This window comes from Globicephala melas, chromosome 21 (assembly GCF_963455315.2).
Source record: "Globicephala melas chromosome 21, mGloMel1.2, whole genome shotgun sequence".
Taxonomy (NCBI): domain Eukaryota; kingdom Metazoa; phylum Chordata; class Mammalia; order Artiodactyla; family Delphinidae; genus Globicephala; species Globicephala melas.
The window spans coordinates 1,108,524-1,127,625 of record NC_083334.1 but is presented as its reverse complement, the minus strand read 5'-3'; the positions used below and the strand labels follow the sequence as shown (position 1 = coordinate 1,127,625).

The 19,102-nt window shown below is 39.7% G+C and overlaps 1 long non-coding RNA gene across 1 annotated transcript in view; it reads left to right on the top strand.

Moving 5' to 3' along the window:
- The first annotated feature begins 2,110 nt into the window (after positions 1–2,110).
- The window catches only part of LOC132594388 (uncharacterized), a 283,100-nt gene continuing 266,108 nt past the window's right edge, over positions 2,111–19,102 (top strand). Inside the window, exon 1 of the long non-coding RNA XR_009560536.1 lies at positions 2,111–2,250. This is a non-coding gene — a long non-coding RNA (uncharacterized lncRNA). The remainder of the gene's footprint in view (positions 2,251–19,102) is intronic.

Genomic DNA, 19,102 nt, shown 5'->3' with positions numbered 1-19,102 from the left:
GCAAATTAAGCAGTGAGAAAATTCGTATATTTGACTAAAAGCCCCCAAATTTACTGCCTGCTCTGAAGCCTATTCCTTCTGTCACGTTCTTAATTGAGAAACATGGCCCATAGGAACTGACGGGGAATGTATAGCAATGACCCTGGTCACTGTCACTGGGAGCAGCCTTCAGATTCCCAGACTTCTTCAGGAAAAAAAAAAAAAAGGCTGGCAACCCATGGCAAGGCACATCCTGATGTTTTCCTCCTTTGAAAACAACTGCACTAAATATCTGATCATTTCACCGTGTTCTGCCCTCAGTCTATCATAAACATAATTTAAACATTGGAAACAAAGAGATTCCTGCGGCAAACAAATTTCACACAATCATAAAACATAAAACTGTATGTATGAATATTACCATTTAGACATCCTTGAGTATAAGATGCTCAGGAGGTCATTGGACGTTGTAATATACCCTGGCTTAAATGCAAAAAAAAGACGCATTGAAGGACACAAGATAGGTATTCCAAGGCAGGATGTTTGTATTACATAAATTTATCAGGCACACACGATTGGTGTAACCAGCACAATTACCAAATTGTATCTGGGGAGTACTACTGAATGCATTGTGCAATAACCATTATACAGTACCATACATGAGGCAAAATATCTGGGAAAACATGTGAGGGAAAGAGTGGAGAAAGGACTGCAAAATATCTATGGACATTAGCATAAATGATGGGTTACAACCTTCCAACTTTATTCTTCTGACAAAGTGTCTGTATAGTAATGTTTTCATCGTACACTATCATTTAGAAACATACGGCACAAACCACATACCTGTAAAGTCTATAGTTTCTTTTGTCAGCTTTGCGGCTGTTATTCAGTGCATGTCAAGTATGCTACTTGGGGGGTAAATTTATAGGCTATACAGTAACTGGATTTCCTAGACACCTTCCCTTAGAAAAACAAAATGAAATATCATAGCAACAGGGACCCTGGAACAGAGCTAGTCTTGCTCTCCGAAGCATCTGTCCATGCTGCTAGTCCGGCTGTCAGAAACACCCTTGTAATCACCACGTTGTTTATTTTGTGCTCACTGTGCTTGGGTTTATATGTCCCCCTTGCCTGTAACTTTTCCGAAAAGAGAAATTTTGCATTGCTACTGTTTTCAGTGCTGATTTTTCTGAAAGTTTAGGTTTGGTCCTTTATTCATTATTTCTACAACTTATTGCAGTGTTCCTATTGTTCAGTATTTTTTCTTCCTTTTGTTTTCACTATTTCCTTTTTCCTTGACATTGGCAGACGCGTTTGTGTTTGTTCTCCTAAGCATGCATCCCGACCCCCCCTTAATTATGGAGGGGGAGGGGTTAATAGCTATTAGTAGATATATTTCCCTTCTAGAATCTGAACTGGCTTTTAAAATTTGTTTCCCTCCCTTAATTTATAAATATTTTAATCAATAATGTATCTATTATTTCCCAAGTGAGCCCTAAGGAGTGTGTTTGATGGCCTCACACAAGCCATTCCAGTAGAACAACCTCTCAAGCAGCTGACACCAATGAGCCTAGCTAAGTTTTTACCTCTCTTGAGTCCCTGTGTTTTTAGGTTAGCCAGCAACAGCACACTCACTCCATCACTGAACCCATGAAACTGATGTGTTGTGCAAGTTCCCTCACTCCCTTTTGCTGAACTTGCATTGTGTGGCCCATTGCATATTCAGTCAGAAGCTAGCCTGGAACAAAAAGTCAGCCATCAGAGAAAAATACTGTCTGTCCTCAACGTTGTAATTGCACTTCATCAGCATCAGCTCTGCATCAATAATTAGACAAGGGTCCAGTAATTATGTTGGCAATGAAACAACGTAGTCAAAGCTTCAGTTATTTACAGGAGGTGGTGGTCCAAGGACGGAAGCCGGTGTTGGAGATTGACGCTCCCCACCTACTTATAACATCACAGATGATTGAAAACAGGCGCCCTTTGTATGGTTTGCAATATTCTTTTCCAGTTGTGGCCTCACAGACTAACTAAAGAACTATACTTGCTTTCATAGATGACATACTTGCTTTTAAAAATCTAATTAAAACTTTCTTTTTGGTCCTTAGGTAGAAAGATGGCTCTGCTGAGATAAGCTCTTAATTAATGCACTGAGAGCTTAGGAGTCCCACCTCTCAACAGGAATGATTGACGTCCGAGGATACATAAATTACACTAATTGAGCCCTGCCTCTACACAGGCTTCCTACAGCCAACTCATCAGAGAAGCTAGGTGAGTAGACCAGCGGAAAAAGTTATTGAAATATGTTCTTTGCTTTCCCAAAGAGTGAAAGAGAAACTTTCCAGACTGTTGCACATTTATTATCACAGAAGTCAGGTCTTTTCTTCAGTTTTAAGATGTAGGTTTTGTATTATAGTTGTTTTTTTTTTTTAATTAAAAAAGTAGCATTTTAACATAGCCATTGAAATTTAAATAACCACCTCTCTTCGCAATTTTCAAGCCGCAAAACTTACAAGCCAATTATAGTATGCAAAAATCACTTGGCATCATTTGTTGGTATTAAATTGTGTTGCATAGCAACCAGCACATATGCTACGGAGGGATTGTTTGAAATCAAATCCAATCCTAGTCCTTGAGTTTAGTTTTCGGAAATGTACCTAACTGTAAACACACCTAAAGACCATACTGAAATATTTCTTTTATGTTTATTTCATTCTGAAAGAAATTTAGAGGTATTCTGAGGGTCTCACTTTCACAATATCTAAAAACCATTTGATATAATCTAGGTGGTTTAATGGTCTAAAATAAAATTCAAGCACAGGGCTATTTGCTAAAATTGAAGATGATTACACCATATTAGATGTCTTCATTTATATCTGAAAGTTTTATTCACAGATTTTTAACTCTTTCAAAAATTGTGAAAAAACAGTGTTTCAACTTTTGTCAAGGATATATGAATAATATGGGATATTAAATTATTTACTTAAAATATATCATTAAAATATATGTATTATTCAGACAAAATACAAATAGAGCTTGAGTTTTACTTTGTAAAATTTTAAAAGGTGAGAGTAAAGGGATGAAGACCACAAAGAAAACTAGATTGAGGAATGTTTAAGCCTAATGGTTATACGTCAAAATGAATAGAAGTGGAAAAGCAAACAGTGAGAACAAAAGGAAAAAAATTCCAAACAATAGAACCACTGCAGTAAGTTTTAGAAGTAATAAGTAAAATACAGAGCCCAAACATTCCAAAAAATCAGTACTGGCCGAAATAGAGAAGAAAGTGATAGAGGGAAACAGGGTTAGATTCAGAAGTATTTAGGGAACTACCGTGTCCTAGCAGCAAAAATCAAAAAGAATTCTTTTAGGACTTTGGATTCCTGAAAATTCAGGAGAACGTGTTGCTCTCACACTTCTTCTCTTTCCACTGCAGTGCACTTTGCTGTGCCTGCTGTTTCAAATTGTGAAAAATATGACGCTCTACTTAAAAAGAAAATCGTAAGATGGCTACATTTCTATCAAAATGGCTTTATTATTATCTGTGAGAAAACCTGAAGTGGAGAAAAATTGAGGGAGATCAGAAAATCTTGAGCTGATCATCTCGTAAAAAATATAAAATGCTTTTAGCATCAAGACTATCTCGCTAGGACTGAAATGGAATAAAAATGGACTAGCTCCTTTACTTAGATCCTTTTATTATTGGGTGGCTAGCAGGACCCAAACACAGTGTATCAAGGCCATGGAAATATAAGTAATAGAGCATTATCTATTAAAAAAATTATTTAGGTGGAAGGAGCAGGAAACATGGCCCTCAAAAATCCTAAGTGTTCATTTTGATTTTCTGCTATTATGTGTTCAGACCACATTCCTTCATCACCTATTATGTACTGAGCAAGGTTTGCTAGTTGAAGTGGCTTTGTATGAAATTATGCATGGAATGACCTACATCTCTTCATATCTCTTGAGAGTTTATATCTTTAATAATGATGAAAAGGCAGTATCACTGTGTGCTTCGTTAGTCTCATACCCCTAGAAATATTTATTAGTAGAAAGTAACCATATGTTCATAAATTGGCAGAAAATTCTACTTGAATTCACATATTTTTCATGCAGTTAACAAAAACTCAACATTCTTTCATCGTACTGTGTGGAACATACCTTTGGATTCAGATTGCTCAAAGGTACCTGAATTAGTATCAGCTTTTGTCTTCATATATGTTGGATAATCAAAGTGCTGGTGCCTGACAGAAAGTCGTAAGTTATTATGAGACGGAGCCCAGTCAGCACTGAGATGTCCGGGGCCACGCTGCCTGGAATGGAGCCATTAACATAATAGCCTATCACTCACGCTAATCAAATCAGTTCTTACTCTGTTCTGTTTCTGAACATGGACCATCAGATCCACGATTCCAATTCCTACATCTCATCACAAGCATACTGTTACTAGCCAGTACATGAATGAACATAGCAAAAGACATGCTGGTCACCCTCTACCATTGCAGTGTCCAAAAATCCTCGGTAAATGTTTCTCTGGTCTTTGAAACAGATCACTTATATACGTACTGCTTCAGTCACTTGCTTCAATCACCTGAAAGGTTTCTTATACTATGTCTTCATTTGGAATTTATATAACTCTTTAGATGCGGGACTATTCAGTTAGCTGGGCAATTCATTATTCTACTGTTTGATCTCTGGGTTAATTTCTTGTAACTTTAATAACAATTTTAAAGATCTTGAAGATTTATTAATAAAATTTGTTACCTTGTTTTTTGAAAAAACCAACAAATATCCTACAACATCCTGTAATATCCATGCTAATATCATTTTTGTTAAAATTTTAAATAACAAAAACTAATGATGTACATGATTAGGGAAAAAAAGTACATTTAAAAAAATTATTTCCCCTCAAATAATTACTAGTTATAATTTTTCTTCCACAGAAATTCATATCCCTTTAAATATCTACCTATCATTTATGCATTCACTCAACAAATAGTTATTCAGAGTTTCTTACATATCAAGCACTATTTTTGGTGCTAGGGTGTAACAGGAAGCAAAACAAATTTTTAAAAATTCTGGCCTTCATGGGTCTTACATTCTTGTGGGGAGAAACAGACTATAAACAGAATAAATAAGACTGTGTGTATGTGTGTGAGTGTGTGTGTGTGTGTGTGTGTGTGTGTGTGAGACAGAGAGAGAGAGAGAGAAGTAATAGTATGGAAAAAGTAAAACAAGGAAGGATGACTTGAAGGTCTTATTGAGAAAGTGATAGTTAAGCAAAGACTTGAAGGAGGAGAGAAGGAACCCAGTGGGTCGTTGGGAAAGAGCTCCAGGCAGGAGAAACAGCACACGCAAAGGCTTTGAGGAAAGCCCTCCCGGGTGGAGGAAAGCAGTGAAAAGGAACTAAGAGAGCTGGGACGGGCAGGAGAGCGGAAGAGCATCGGAGAGTCACAGAGCTGGAGATACTAGCAGGTTTTAGCTTCTAATCCATGTAACGTGGGAAGCTTTTAAAAGATTTTGTATTTTCGGGATGTGGAATATTGGATGGTTTTGAACAGAGAGATAAGGTGATCCTGATGTATGTTTTCAAAGGACATCCCCAGTTGCTATGTTGATACTAGACTAAGCAGGAGAAAGGACAGAAATGGGGACAGTAGTTAGAAGACTGTTGTAATCATCCAGGCAAGAGATGACGGTGGCTGGAGCCAGGAAGGTAGAGGAAGCAGTGGCAGTATGTCGTTTTCCATTCCAGGTGTATTCTGACGCTGGCACTGTCAGAATTTGTGATGGACTGGGTCTGAGATGTGAGGCCAACTACAGCAACAGTCTGTGGTTTAGGTCTTGGTTAGAGATAGGAATTCTCAGCATATAGATGGTATTTAAGGCCACGTAACGGGGTGAAATCACTAGAGGAGCCATTGTGGGTAGAGAAGAAAAGAGGACCCAGGGCTTAGACACAAGCGCCCCGGTGTCGAGAAGTCAGGAGTCTGAGGCTTTTACCCAATGAAGAGGGGGAGACCGGAAAAGAGTGGTTTCCTGGAAACCATGTGGAAGCCATTTGCAAATGTTGTGCTTATATCGAGGAACCTGAAGATTGGATTGGATTCGCAATGTTAGGTCAGTTGTGGTGTGGTGGGAGAGAAAATCTAATTGACATTGGCTCAAGAGAACGAGAAGAGAAAAATTAGAAGTAATCTGTACAGATCACTCTTTGAAGGAATCTGGCTATAAATGGAGAAAAAAATTAGATGGTATCTATAGTTAGAAGTGGGGAGAAAGTTTTGTTTCCTTTGAGATAATAACAATAACAGTATGTTTTATATTTGGTAAGGGCAATTCAATCAATGAGGGGGGGGAATTGCTGATGCAAGATCCACTGGAGTTCTTTGTATGTAGGTGAGAGAGCAACAGGCTTCAGGCAAGTGTGGAGGGAGGTCCAGAGAAGAGAAGTTGGCATCAACAAGTGCAAACGAAGAAAGGTGGGCAGATGAGGAGAGACCTTATGGAAGATCTCTTCTAGCTTGTCCGCTTGTCTTAATGCAATAGAAGCAAGGGCATACGCTGACACTGAGGATGGTGGAGGTTTGAAGGTGGAGGAGAGCGTATAAAATCGTGATGGAAGGGAACGTGAGTAGACTGAGAAAATAACCTGAGAAACCAGAAGCACGAAGGTGCCATGGAGGTTAGTGGTCAGGAATTTAGGATAAGACCAGTGCGTAAGGTTGCGTGGCTTTCATTCACCGTATTCACTCACCATACTCAGTTGTGCAGGGGCAGGTACAGAGCAGGCAGAGTCGGTGGCACAGTGGTTGGAGCTCTGCCAAGGGAATATCAAGGAGCTCAAGCTGGGTGAATGAGTTGACGGCATACGCAAAGGGATGATTACAGCATAAGGTTGTGGAATTTACACTGGGTACGAAATGAGGGGTGAGAGGCAGAGGAATGGCGTTAGGATCAAAAGATTGTAAACACCGTCGCAGAAGGAGTTCCAGGCCTTTAGGGAATGAGCTGGGATGAGGAGGGGGTCGGTGCTAAAGAATGGAGTGCTTAAAATTGAGATCTCAGTCATTTGTGATGGAAAAAGTCAATATTGTGACCATGTAAAAGAGGTTAAAAAGAGTCCAGGAACTTCGGAGCTCAGGTCTAAGAGGCTAGGTTTGCTGTGCAAGGATCAATGTGGATATCCAGATCACCTGGAATTTGACAGGAGTAATGTTAGAAAGAGTGAGAATGGACTCGGGTAAAAAATTTCCAAGGAGCGCAGAAGAGGGCCTGGGGGAGGTTGGTAAGGAGTAGCTTTAAAGTGTGATACAACCTAGTGGCGCGCTAGTCCAAGATGGGGTATTTGAGCGGGGGAGTGAACAGCGGTCTGTAAGCAATAGGATAGGAAGGCTAGGAATGTTGTACTATCTGGCTATTAATCCCCTATGTCCAGCTGTTTGTCCGCTTACCTTGTTCTACTTATTTATACCTATGCCTCTACTTATTTAGATGCCGCTAAGTAAGAGCAGGGGTGGGTCTGGGTGGCTTCCCATCCTCAAGGCCAAGGGAGGGAACGGTCCAGAGAAGTACTCACAGGCTCGTGGGTCTCTGATGTGCTCCTCACTGCCTGGACAGTCCCGGGCACTAAGCTCACCGCCCAGCCCCTGTGCTACCAGGGTAGAGAAAAGCACATAGAGAAGGGATGACATGGTGGGGGACTGCCAGGTGGAGCTGAGGTCAAGCCATCCCTACTCAAAGCCCAAGAGGTTTAGAAGATGGAGACCGCATAAGCCTTTCCCCGCACCCTGACGTATCTGCCCCCCCTTCACCATCCTATCTATCTCCTTTGACCTAGGAGATAGATAGGATGATGATTGGCTAGTATTTTTTTACTTATACAAAAGAAACATATATACCCACTGTCTTGCACATTGCTTTTTCCCCCTTAATTTTGATATATATTGGCTCACAGATATCTGCCTCATTCTTTTTAACAGCTGCTCCCTCGCGAACGTGCCAAAATTCAGTTAGTCAGAACGTTTCTCCATTGATGGACTCTTTAGTTATTTCCAATTTTTCACTATTAGCAACAATGCTGTAACATATCTCTGTATATATTTATATTTGAGAAATCTTCGCTGCTATATTCACAAAGTAAATTAGCATTAGTGGGTCACAGAGCATGAGAATTTATTTAAGATTTGCATATATTATATAGGGTTGGCCAAAAAGTTCGTTCAAGTTTTTCTATAACATCTTACGGGAGATGTATATGTATCTGTCTCTTAATCACCTTCTAGTAAGATTAGACACATTTTAGTTCTGTCAGCAGTGGATGAGAGCAGCTACTTTCCTTACCGTCCTCATCTTCACCAACATCAGTTATCATAGTTCTTTGTATTTGCCTTTGGACTAAAAGCGATTCTATTTTCATGTGTTTCTTGGGTATTAGAAATTTTCTCTTCCTGTATATGGTCTTTCCTAGTTTTTTTGTCCTTTATAAAATTAAACTTAATCTTGAGACCACGTAGGTTCACATGCAGTTATAAAAATAATACTGAGAGATCCCCTTTACCTTTTGCACAGTTTCCCCCAAAGGTAACATCTTTCAAGATTTGCAGTGCAATATCACAACATTGATATAATATTGCATACATGAAACTTAGATAATGTTATAAACTAATGCTACTTCAATTTTAAACAAGAATATAGCTTTCCTAATTTTTGACTCTTTTTCTGTTGTGGTAATCATCTTTCTTGTGTTTGATTGGAATATTTTTTAAATTAGGAACATTATTTTTTCAAGCATATTAAACATGTTTTCTCTGAGATTTTCATTTGCATTTTGATTTTAGTTATACTATTCTTGGCTATTTTTTTCAATCTCTTCTTTATGTCTTCTGGATTTTGCATCCTGTGTAAAAACATCTTGTCAGCTTATAGATGAATTTACCTTCTAGAATTTATATGGTTCCATTTTTCATATTTAAATTTTGACCCATTTGAGATTTATTTGCTGTAAAGAATTAGATAGGGGTCCAGCTTTATTTATTTTTTCTTCAAATAGTTAACCAAATGTTTCTATCCCTTTTATTTCAAATACTAATGTCATCTAAATTTCTACATGCATTTGTGTTTATTTCCAGATTTGCATTGATCTTTCTTATCATATCTTCTCCAGTACCAAACTCTTTTACTTATTGTACCATTTGGGATATATTTTATGATAAAGGACATCACCAGATGATGCTCATTGCTCCTCCCCAGGGATTCTTCTAGCAATTTTTGAATACTTATCCTTTAACCTAAACATTTTAGTATCACTTTATCAAGGTAAAAAAAATCCTGTTGACTTTTAAATTTGTATTGAATTACTGTCAGATTCATAGATTTGAGGAAAATCCATCCCTTTGCACTCGACGATATTCTTACTCACATGATGACTAGCTTTTGTCGCTTTCTTACTCTCTTCTGAGTCCTTCAGTAGAGTTTTAAGGTTTTCTTGTACAGACCCTACACATTTATGTATTTTACAAGTACCAGCACATAGGCATCACCCCTAGTGTTTGCTTGATCAATTATAGAAGAAAAGGGAATTCCCTGGCAACCCAGTGGTTAGGGCTCTGCGCTTCCACTGCAGGGGGCACGGGTTCAATCGCTGGTCAGAGAACTAAGATCCCGCATGCCATGCAGCACGGCCAAAAAAAAAGAAGAACAGAGAAAAGAAACGGTTACACTCAGAGGCCATCAAACCCATTCGTTAATTTGCTTGATAGATATTGGGCTGTTATTTCAATATTTAAATTACTAATTTGTAACATCTAATACTTTGCCCATGTTTTTGTTAGTGGCAATTTGCACAAGAGCCAGAAGGTAAGTAAAGAACCAGGTTTTTCATGTTTTCAGAGGTAGGTGTACCTGAAGTAAGCACCCTCATTTCACAAAAAGAGTACGCTGTAAAAATAAAATATGCTGGGCTGGATAATCATCTGTAATGTTAACAGTCCAATTGCTTGTCATGTAGAGGAAGGTTGTGCTTTAATTAAGCAATAAGACATGACAGGGTGTGAATTATGGAGTAATCATTCTTGTCTACTGTATTGTTAGACAAGAGGCCAGGGGCCAGATGTCATTGCGTACACCGCCCATAAATTATTACACTGTAATTTAAATCTAGAACATTATAGAATAATTCTAAAATATTTTTCAAATAACTTTGCAGAATGAGAAATGTAGGTTGAATATATTTATTAAATTCTGTGTTAGAGGATCTCTACTATAATGCTGTAAGATCAAGAGGCTAAAGAAAAGCATTTATTTGGGGGGGAAATATAGCAGGAAAATAGAGTAAAGTTGGCATCATAGTGGATTGCTCTCTAAACAGTATTAATATAGAGGAGATTCCTAGGAAGATGATACACTGACTTTCCCCCCTATAATTAGGGGAAAATGGTTGGAGCTAAGTTTTGAGAAATTTTAAGAAGGGTGCTTTTTTTTTTTTTTAACATCTTTACAGGAGTATAATTGCTTTACAATGGTGTGTTACTTTCTGCTTTATAACAAAGTGAATCAGTTATACATATACATATGTTCCCATATCTCTTCCCTAAGAGGGGTCCTTTTAGGCTTTATTTTTTCCTTACAAAGCAATGCTAACTAACAAATAACTCTACCACAAACCTTCCAGAAAAACATGCATCTCCCTGAAAGAACTTGGCAAAGGGTGGAACAATTTTACAGAATTTTGGGTCCTTTTAAAATCAGTGTGATTTGTAATCCTAACGCTTTCCCCCATAACATACCATTTTGAAAGTCCTCTTTTGTAAAGACATTAAAACCGATCTCTTATCACAAGAAAACACATTGTTCGAAATACTGCTTCTTTTAGAAGAGGAAAACTCATTTTTTCCCATTCAAAAGAGAAATGTTTGAGGGAGAGTATGTGATTGTAATAAGCAGAAAGTCTACTTGCTTTTCATCTGCAGGGCACTCTGTCTAGCAGTGTTTCAAAAGACAATTTCTTTTTAAAGTTATTATAGTTTTGTGCTTTCATTGCCAATATTGTATACTTTTTAAGATGGCTGTGGTGTTGACAAGTTCGACTTCTTTTGTGAATATCGCAAGATAAAAGTCCATTAATTTTGTCCATTAATTTTGTCTCAGGTTCTCCTTAAAATTAATGTGTTTTATCACCAAATTTGACCTCTTTCTAGAAGTGTGATAACCAGAGAGAACTTAATATATAGATCAAGTATAAAATATTTTTAAAGGGCCTCTAGAAACACCCACCTGCCCAAAATACGCCTCTTAATGTCTTATCATAAGACCATTAATTATTTACACCTCTAGGTTAGTGTTTTGGTCTTGAATAGTCCCTTATTAAAATCAAGTCTCTCCCAAGTCAATGACACAGAACCCAGTTATCAGGTATTCATCCATTAGTCTGTCTGTTTGCCAAAGTAGTAGATTTAGGTTATGGGTTTGCTTTGATCCGTAACAGAAAACAGAGAGGAAATGAGACACAAAAAACAAGTGTCTTAATGGATGTGAGAAGAGAAAGTTTCCAGCCCTGAAACTTGAGCTAGGTGTTACTGTGACAGGTCCTTAGCTCCTGGAAGGTGGCTTGAAGACACACAGATTTCATGGTCACGGGGTAGAAGAACCCAAAGAAAAGGGAGGATGATGAGTTCTTTATGCAAGAAGCGACCATGTCTTATATGGTGCCTAATATGTGTCTTAAATGATGAAAAAGGTAGGGAAAGCCAAAGAAAATTCATCTTGAGTACTTAATGGTTTTACCCATTCTATCACTTGTATTAGGTCCATGGGTCTATCACAACAATTAAATAAAACCATTTTTAGCACTTTTTTCTTGTTTCTGTTCAGTCGAATTAGGCAGGATTGACTTTTCTACCCAGTGGCTCCAATGGATCCTTTGCTGGAGTTATAGCTCAGTAGGATTTTACTCCAAAGTTCTTAGTATGGGAGACTCCAGCTGTCTCTGACTTCTTCTCCAAGGTTTATTGTGTCAGTTTTGGACAACCCACACGATGGGTAATTTTTAGAAAGTGTAACAGAAACTCGTAGAATTATTCTTAGAGGACCATGATATGACATTATACTATTAGCTTGGAACAAGGGTCCAGATGTGATGAGGCTAAATGAAAAACACCTGTGCATTTTTAGAAAAGGATTATCAGTTTCTTTGTTTTAGTTTTTATAGTAAGACATCCTTGATTTAATCTCTGTCTACTTCTACAGAGACATAATTACTTTAAGGTATTTTAGAATGTAATAAGTTGTGAAAATAATCATTTCACTGGTTGTTGTTTGGGTCTACAAGCTTGTTCAAAGAGGCACCACGCCTAAGTGTTAACTGATCGTATCACTCAGTAGGGAGATTAAAAATTGCTTTTTAGGGCTTCCCCGGTGGTGCAGTGGTTGAGAGTCCGCCTGCCGATGCAGGGGACGCGTGTTTGTGCCCCGGTCGGGGAAGATCCCACGTGCCGCGGAGCGGCATGGGCCCGTGAGCCATGGCCACTGAGCCTGCGCGTCCGGAGCCTGTGCTCCGCAACGGGAGAGGCCACATCAGGGAGAGGCCCGCGTACTGCAAAAAAAAAAAAAAAAAAAAAAAAAAAATTGCTTTTTATAGGTTTCTGTTTATTAGGAAAAATTATTAGCACTAGTTTTGTGAGAAGATCGATGCTAGGGATTCAACATCATTCTACCCATATTTATAATAACACTGCAGGATTAGTGCTCATTTCCAGATCAAGAAATACAGGTTTATAGAGATCCTCAGTAAGTAAGAGGTGGGTCCGGTCTTCTAACTCAAGACCATGATTTGAAAGCAAAATTATTTTCAGTGAATCATATTGTCTCCTGCAGGACTTGAGTCAGAATATTATTTTTAAATACGGAATTTAATCATCACAAAGTTCTTCTAAAAAAACCCTGCCATTTCCCAGTCTGTGACCCAGGACTCTTAAATTTCTTCCACTGCCCTCGTTAGGAACTTCCTTTCTGCTCCAGAACCCATTACACGTTCTCAGAAGTGCAACCACAGGAGTAAGCTCTGGAGTAACAGTCATGAGCACCAGGCTTATCACACCCAAGACCAGCAGTCAGTTCTGCAGAAAGACCCCAGGATCATAGCCACGGAGCAGGAACCTGCTTTTCCCTTCACCCACGTTTAGTTTCCTTCCATTACATTCAACTGTCTGTGTGTTGGAGTGGGGTTGAGGGTTTTGATGGAGTACTTCTGTCATGATCTTTTGGGGGAAAAAATGCTGACCTGTCAATAAAGCACAGGTAGGAAAGAAGACCCAGAGCTCGTATCATAACATGTTTGCACGTGCATGAGCCTCTCTCTTTAGGTGTATCTATGTGTTTTTTGTAATCCGTCAACTTGACTCCTATCTCATTCCTAACACCCTTTTCCTGCTTTTTGTTTCAATTTTCTTCACCGAAGTTGCTATTTTTAAGGTCTTTGACTTAAAAGCAGCAGCCTGGACTCCTATTCCTCATTTAGGCAGTTGGTTTTGATATTTAGACAGTTGGTTTTGATATTCCCAACCTCGGGCTGTACCCAAGTATGATTCACTCCACTGTAGCAGCTCAGCAGACATGAGTCCTCGTTTCTGACAAGGTCATTCATCATAGAAGCTGTTGAATTCCTTGTTACCACATTTGGATTAAAAGTGGAATGTAGGTACCAATCAAGACCAAAATAGAGAAAATAATACTTATCATCTCAAGCCACAGTGGTATCATTTTATTATTTGGTGTGAAAATGATGAACACCACACCCCAATTTTATTTTCTCAAACCCTGCTGCATAGACAGCCCAGAACAGAGAGTAAAATTAAGAAAAAAAAAAGTCAACAGTTGCTAGAAATTTCTTTTTGCTTCCAAAATATATTTTAAAAAATTGTATCTTTTAAAAACTCATAGCAAGTAATATATAACCAAGAAAAAAAGAGTACTGAAAAAAATTAAGAAACCAAAAAATAGCTCAGTGGCAAGGTAACAACTGACAAGACTTATTCCATCTGCTGGAAAGAGTTTAAAGCCTTTACCTGCTGCCACTCACACAACAGAGGTTGAGAGTTCAGAGCTGAAAACTAACAGCTGACGTGTAAGTGTGTGGTCATGCTTCATCCGTAAGTACATTTCCATGCTTATCAAATGTTATACTATTTGTCTGAAGGAAATAAGAGTCCCCAAGTTTTGAAGCGTAAGAAAGTAAGACACAAAAGACAAGAAGGGACTGAAACGCTTGTGTACAACTAGCATTAGGACACCCGAAGGTGAATCACACGTGCAGTTGGTCCTCCACGAACTCTAGGTCAGGGGTTCTTCACACAGAAATACTTTGAAAGTGAGGAGAGGGGTTGGAACCGTCTCTAATCAGCGACACTATCAAAGCATAAAAGAGAAAAATATCTCCCCCAAGCAGGCGAGAGCAGAGGCGACCTCTGCCATGGAACCCTTCTCGCTTGGATCCCCTGCCCTGCTCTCCATAATTCAGAACAGGCAGGCAGCAGGCCGTACAGATGGGGACGCACCAGCCAGGGTCCACGTGGAACGTTATCGATCTGGCCAGTTGTCTGGTTAACAGTCAGCTAGTTTTGGATAATACCCACAGTTGTTTTACAAAAATGAGAAAAAAGATGGATTTATCCTGCGTTCAGTGTATAAAAATGTATGTGCAGGTTGGTGCTTGGGCTGAAGCCATTTTTCTTACCTGCAAGACCGCCTGCCGATGACTCAGCCTGACTTGCCGTGCAATCGGCAATGAGCCACTGTTGAAATGATACCGTGGGTCATATGTGTGGCATATTCCACAATTTCAGCCCCCAGAAAAAAATGTTTTAGGCACTAGTTATTATTTTCATGGAGTTTTGTTTTTGACCTTGAACAAGCAGATGGCAGAGAGGTTTAGAGATGCCCTTGCCTGTCATACCATCACGAGGGACCAGGGAGGTGCTGTGTTATGCACGTGATCATCAAAATGTTGGACTGGGGCTCCTCGGCCAGCAGGCAACACCAGGGAATGCTCTTCAGTTAATGGAATTTGGGGGTTAGTGAGGCTTGATTCATTTATGCAGTGAAACGATGTGGGGAAAGGAAGCAACCTTATAAAATTGACAAGCATATTCCTTGTAAAACATTTTTTATAGACGTAGTTATGTTGGCAGATGTTGAAGCTATCTTTGAAGCTATAAATCAGTTTACTAATCACGAAGCTTCAAGTTAGCAACCAGACCAACAATCACAAGAGCATATTAGACACAAGCAAAGTTGAAGTTATCTGTTCTAGTTTTAACAAAATACAAGGGATGACAATATGTTATTATTCATTGAATGCCTCCCACTTGCCTTTACTGGGTTCTGTATTCTCAGTGATTTGCGAATGTGTGTGTATATAGAGGTGCACACACACACACACACGTATAAAATCATACAGTCTTGCTCTCCACTTGCTATCATATCAATACAGTAGAGAGAAGACCCATGCAAAGTAACCCAGTTTTGTAAGAAAAGTACAAATAACAAGCTTTAGAAAGTTCAGTAGAGAGAGAACGTACTTGAGTGGAGAAATGAGAAAACGTTTCATGGATAAGAAAGATTGTGAAATCTACCATCAAAAGATGAATAACATTTCAAGTGATAAAGAAGGGAATGGCATTGCAAAAGGAAGTGGCCTTAACAGAGGAATAGCCGTGGGAATTTATCAAAAGTTTAACAGTTACTAAGCCAGTCTCCCGTCTGGGTAGAACCTGAGGCTTGAGACTGGGAGACGGTTAGAGTAAAGCTGGAAAGGTAGGCAGAACCGGATTCTGCGGGACATGGGGGGCAGGCAAACATGATCACCGTCGTGATTTTCATTTCAAAGCCGGACAGCTGTAAGGGGTTGCTAATTGTCCTATAGCAACCCATGGCTGACATTTCTATCCCATGATTAGCCAAGAGCTTTAATTAATCTTACCTGCAGCCCCCAGAAAACTGAGATATTAATGTGGATGAGCCAAGGGGTTACCCTACCCTTGACTTTTTGTCACCTTTCCAAAGGCATTGTCAAGGTTGTGTGTTTTGTTAGATTTTAGAAAGTCAGCTCTCAGGTGCAAACCTGGGTGTCTTCTGGCTGCCAGTGAGCACGTCGCAGTTTCTCCTGCCTCAGATTTCAGGTGCAGCTCAGTGGCAGTTGTGTGGACAATTCTGTTGTTCATGTGCCAGTAAATTAGGGCAGTGATGTCCTTGGCCTTTCCCGCATCCCAGACACCAGGTTTTGTTCGTGGCTTTTGATTTTGGTACTAATTAAAAGGAAGAAAAAAAACAGTTCCTAGTAATCTTATACCTAGTTCTTCACAGTTCAGTTATCTATATTCAGCTCATTACTTCTATTGTGACCTTTGTAAAGTTTTTGAAAGTATTAGTTTCATGAAGATTCTTTCCTTCTTTATAGCCTTCCTGATTTTTACTCAATAAAATATAAATAAAGGAATGATTTTCCCAGTATAACATGATTCTAGGGAATGAACTCAGATTGTTCTCGTCATCAATCAATCATCTCATCGAATACTAAGAAGTTTTTCAGCCAATTAAGAATTTGCATGTGCACACTAAGCTGGATGGCTTGAATCTAAACATAGGACGTTGAAGTGGCCATGCAGAAATCAGACCAAATATTTATATTCATTATCAGTGTATGTGGCCAAAATCCAGCTACTTTTAACCCAAACGTGTATTCCAAAAGGGATACTCCTACTCGGCATGTGTGGCCGAGTGATGTCAACGCGTAAAACTCTGTGGCTTTATCCTTTGCGATGCTGCTCTCTTGCCCCAGGATCCTCTGGGGACCATTGTGAAGCTAGACCACAGTGTCTGATAGCACGTGGTCCATTCGGGTTTGATACTAGGAGTGTTGACAAGACTGGCTGGATTTCTCTCCTTTGCGGTGGAGGAATATTGCCCCTGAGGGCAGGCTCTTATTTGCATGAGCGAAAAGCATACAGATCATCGCTGGTGTCTATCGCCCCACCAGCTGCAGTTGAGACCTTCCTTGGGAGATACATGATGACACACCACGTATCTAGCGACTCCTCAGTGAGTGCCCCTGTGCGAGAGGAGTTGGCCCTCGACCAAGGCAAGGAGCTCCTAGGAAAAGTGAGTCGATGGGTATAAAGCTCTCCCAAATGAAGGGAGGCTGGAAAAACAAGTTGCTAATGTCTTTCCCCATATGCTTTCTCTAGCCAAAGAAATAACCCGTTCTTTTGGGACTTCCCTGGCAGTTCGGTGGTTAGGACTTAGCCTTCACATGCAGGGGGTGCGTGTTCGATCCCTGGTCGGGGAGCTAAGATCCCACATGGCTCGGGGCCAAAAAACCAAAACATTACAGCAGAAGCAATATTGTAACAAATGCAATAAAGACTATAAAAATGGTCCACATCCAAAATAAATACATAAATAACTAGTTCTCTTCTGCCCAGTTCTCCCGGTGAAACAAAAGACATCTTCCCTCTCTTCTTTCCAGCAGAATAAGTAAGGAGCAAAGCAGCTACCGCTTGAAGAGGGTGACGGAAAGCCAGCTGCAGTTTCATTGGGTTTGGTTCCTAATTGATACATTTCAGTATTATTTCTTTAGCAAATACATAAAATTCTCTGATGTTTTTTAATCAAAGGAATATAGCTCATCACTCTCTTTAAAAAACAAAAACAAAACAGTGGAAGCCTATGAAACAAGTGCTGGAGGAAGAGTCGAGTTGCATGCTGTGTGTTTCAAGGTGGCCTTGCAGGCAACAGGAGTAACAGGAATGATTAAACCCTGTCGGATGGCGTTAGGTTCGGTGCTTTCTTGCCTCATGACAGGCGGTGACAGTCGAGTGGCGCTGAAGCAGAACAAACGACAGTGGCAGTTTGCTGTGAGCAGTGCAGCTGTCAAAACCGCTGTACAAAAGCAAATGCTGGGGACAAGCAACCAGCAAAGTTTGCAACCTGACGACTCAAATGCTGATGGCCACGATGTCTTCACAGTGGACTCTGGGTTACGGTCCCCTCCTGGGGCTTTCCACTGTCACGCTCAGGGCTGCCAACTCTTCCCGTGCTCTGGGTGTTGTCAATTTCCATATCATACCGAAGCCTACCTTCTTTGCAAGATCACTAACCAGTCCTCGCATAACCCACGTGGAACGCTTATACTCATAGACTAACACGTAAGCCACGTGTATGGAGTTCATCGCGTTTCGTGTTTGGAGCAATCGTCTGACATCCAGAAAGACAAAGGCTGTCCGTGAGTGAAATCCAGTTCTGATTACTTGGCTGTAAGAATAGGTTACAGCACAGATGTAAACCTGCCATCACAAATAGGGTGAAAGACTTCACACCCAAAGCTGAAACAGTGAACTTAGCATTGTCACTAGTTTCTTGAAAAGTTGAAAAAAAAATACTTTACACCCATGTGGCTTCACAGGTTTTTATTAGAAGCCACAACGGACACTTTTCACCGGCAGTAAATGAGAAACCTTTCAACATTGTAATAACGTGGGGAGAGTTTCTCAGCCACTGTCATCCTCTGGGAATTCTCCCGCTGAGTTTTCATAGGTTGGAGGGATGAGAAAGTTGCCCACAGGGTCTCTATCACACAAACTCAATTTTTAGCATCGCGTCCTGTCATATTTTTCATGTTTGGGGGAGTCCAGCAGAAAAAGGTGTCATCCAAGTCTGCAGTTTGCAGGGTGCTAGGTGTCTTACCTCTGATGAGGTCAGATTGGCCGGGTGTGATATAAACTAGGAATTCTTGGATCCGAGCATCAATTTTTCTTTCTGCGAAACCTAATCTGACCCCATGTGTGTTTTACAAGCTGGCGCTCTCAGCACAAGAATGGTTAAGAGTAAGCCGAAGGCTTACCACTTACATCTAGTTAGTAAAAGTAATGATCATGAATTTTTTAAATTAATTTTTATTGGAGAACAGTTGATTTACAGTGTTGTGTTAGTTTCTGCTGTACAGCAAAGTTATACATATATCCACTCTTTTTTAGATTCTTTTCCCATATAGGCCATTACAGAATATAAGGTAGAGTTCCCTGTGCTATACAGTAGGTCCTTATTAGTTATCTGTTTGATACACAGTAGC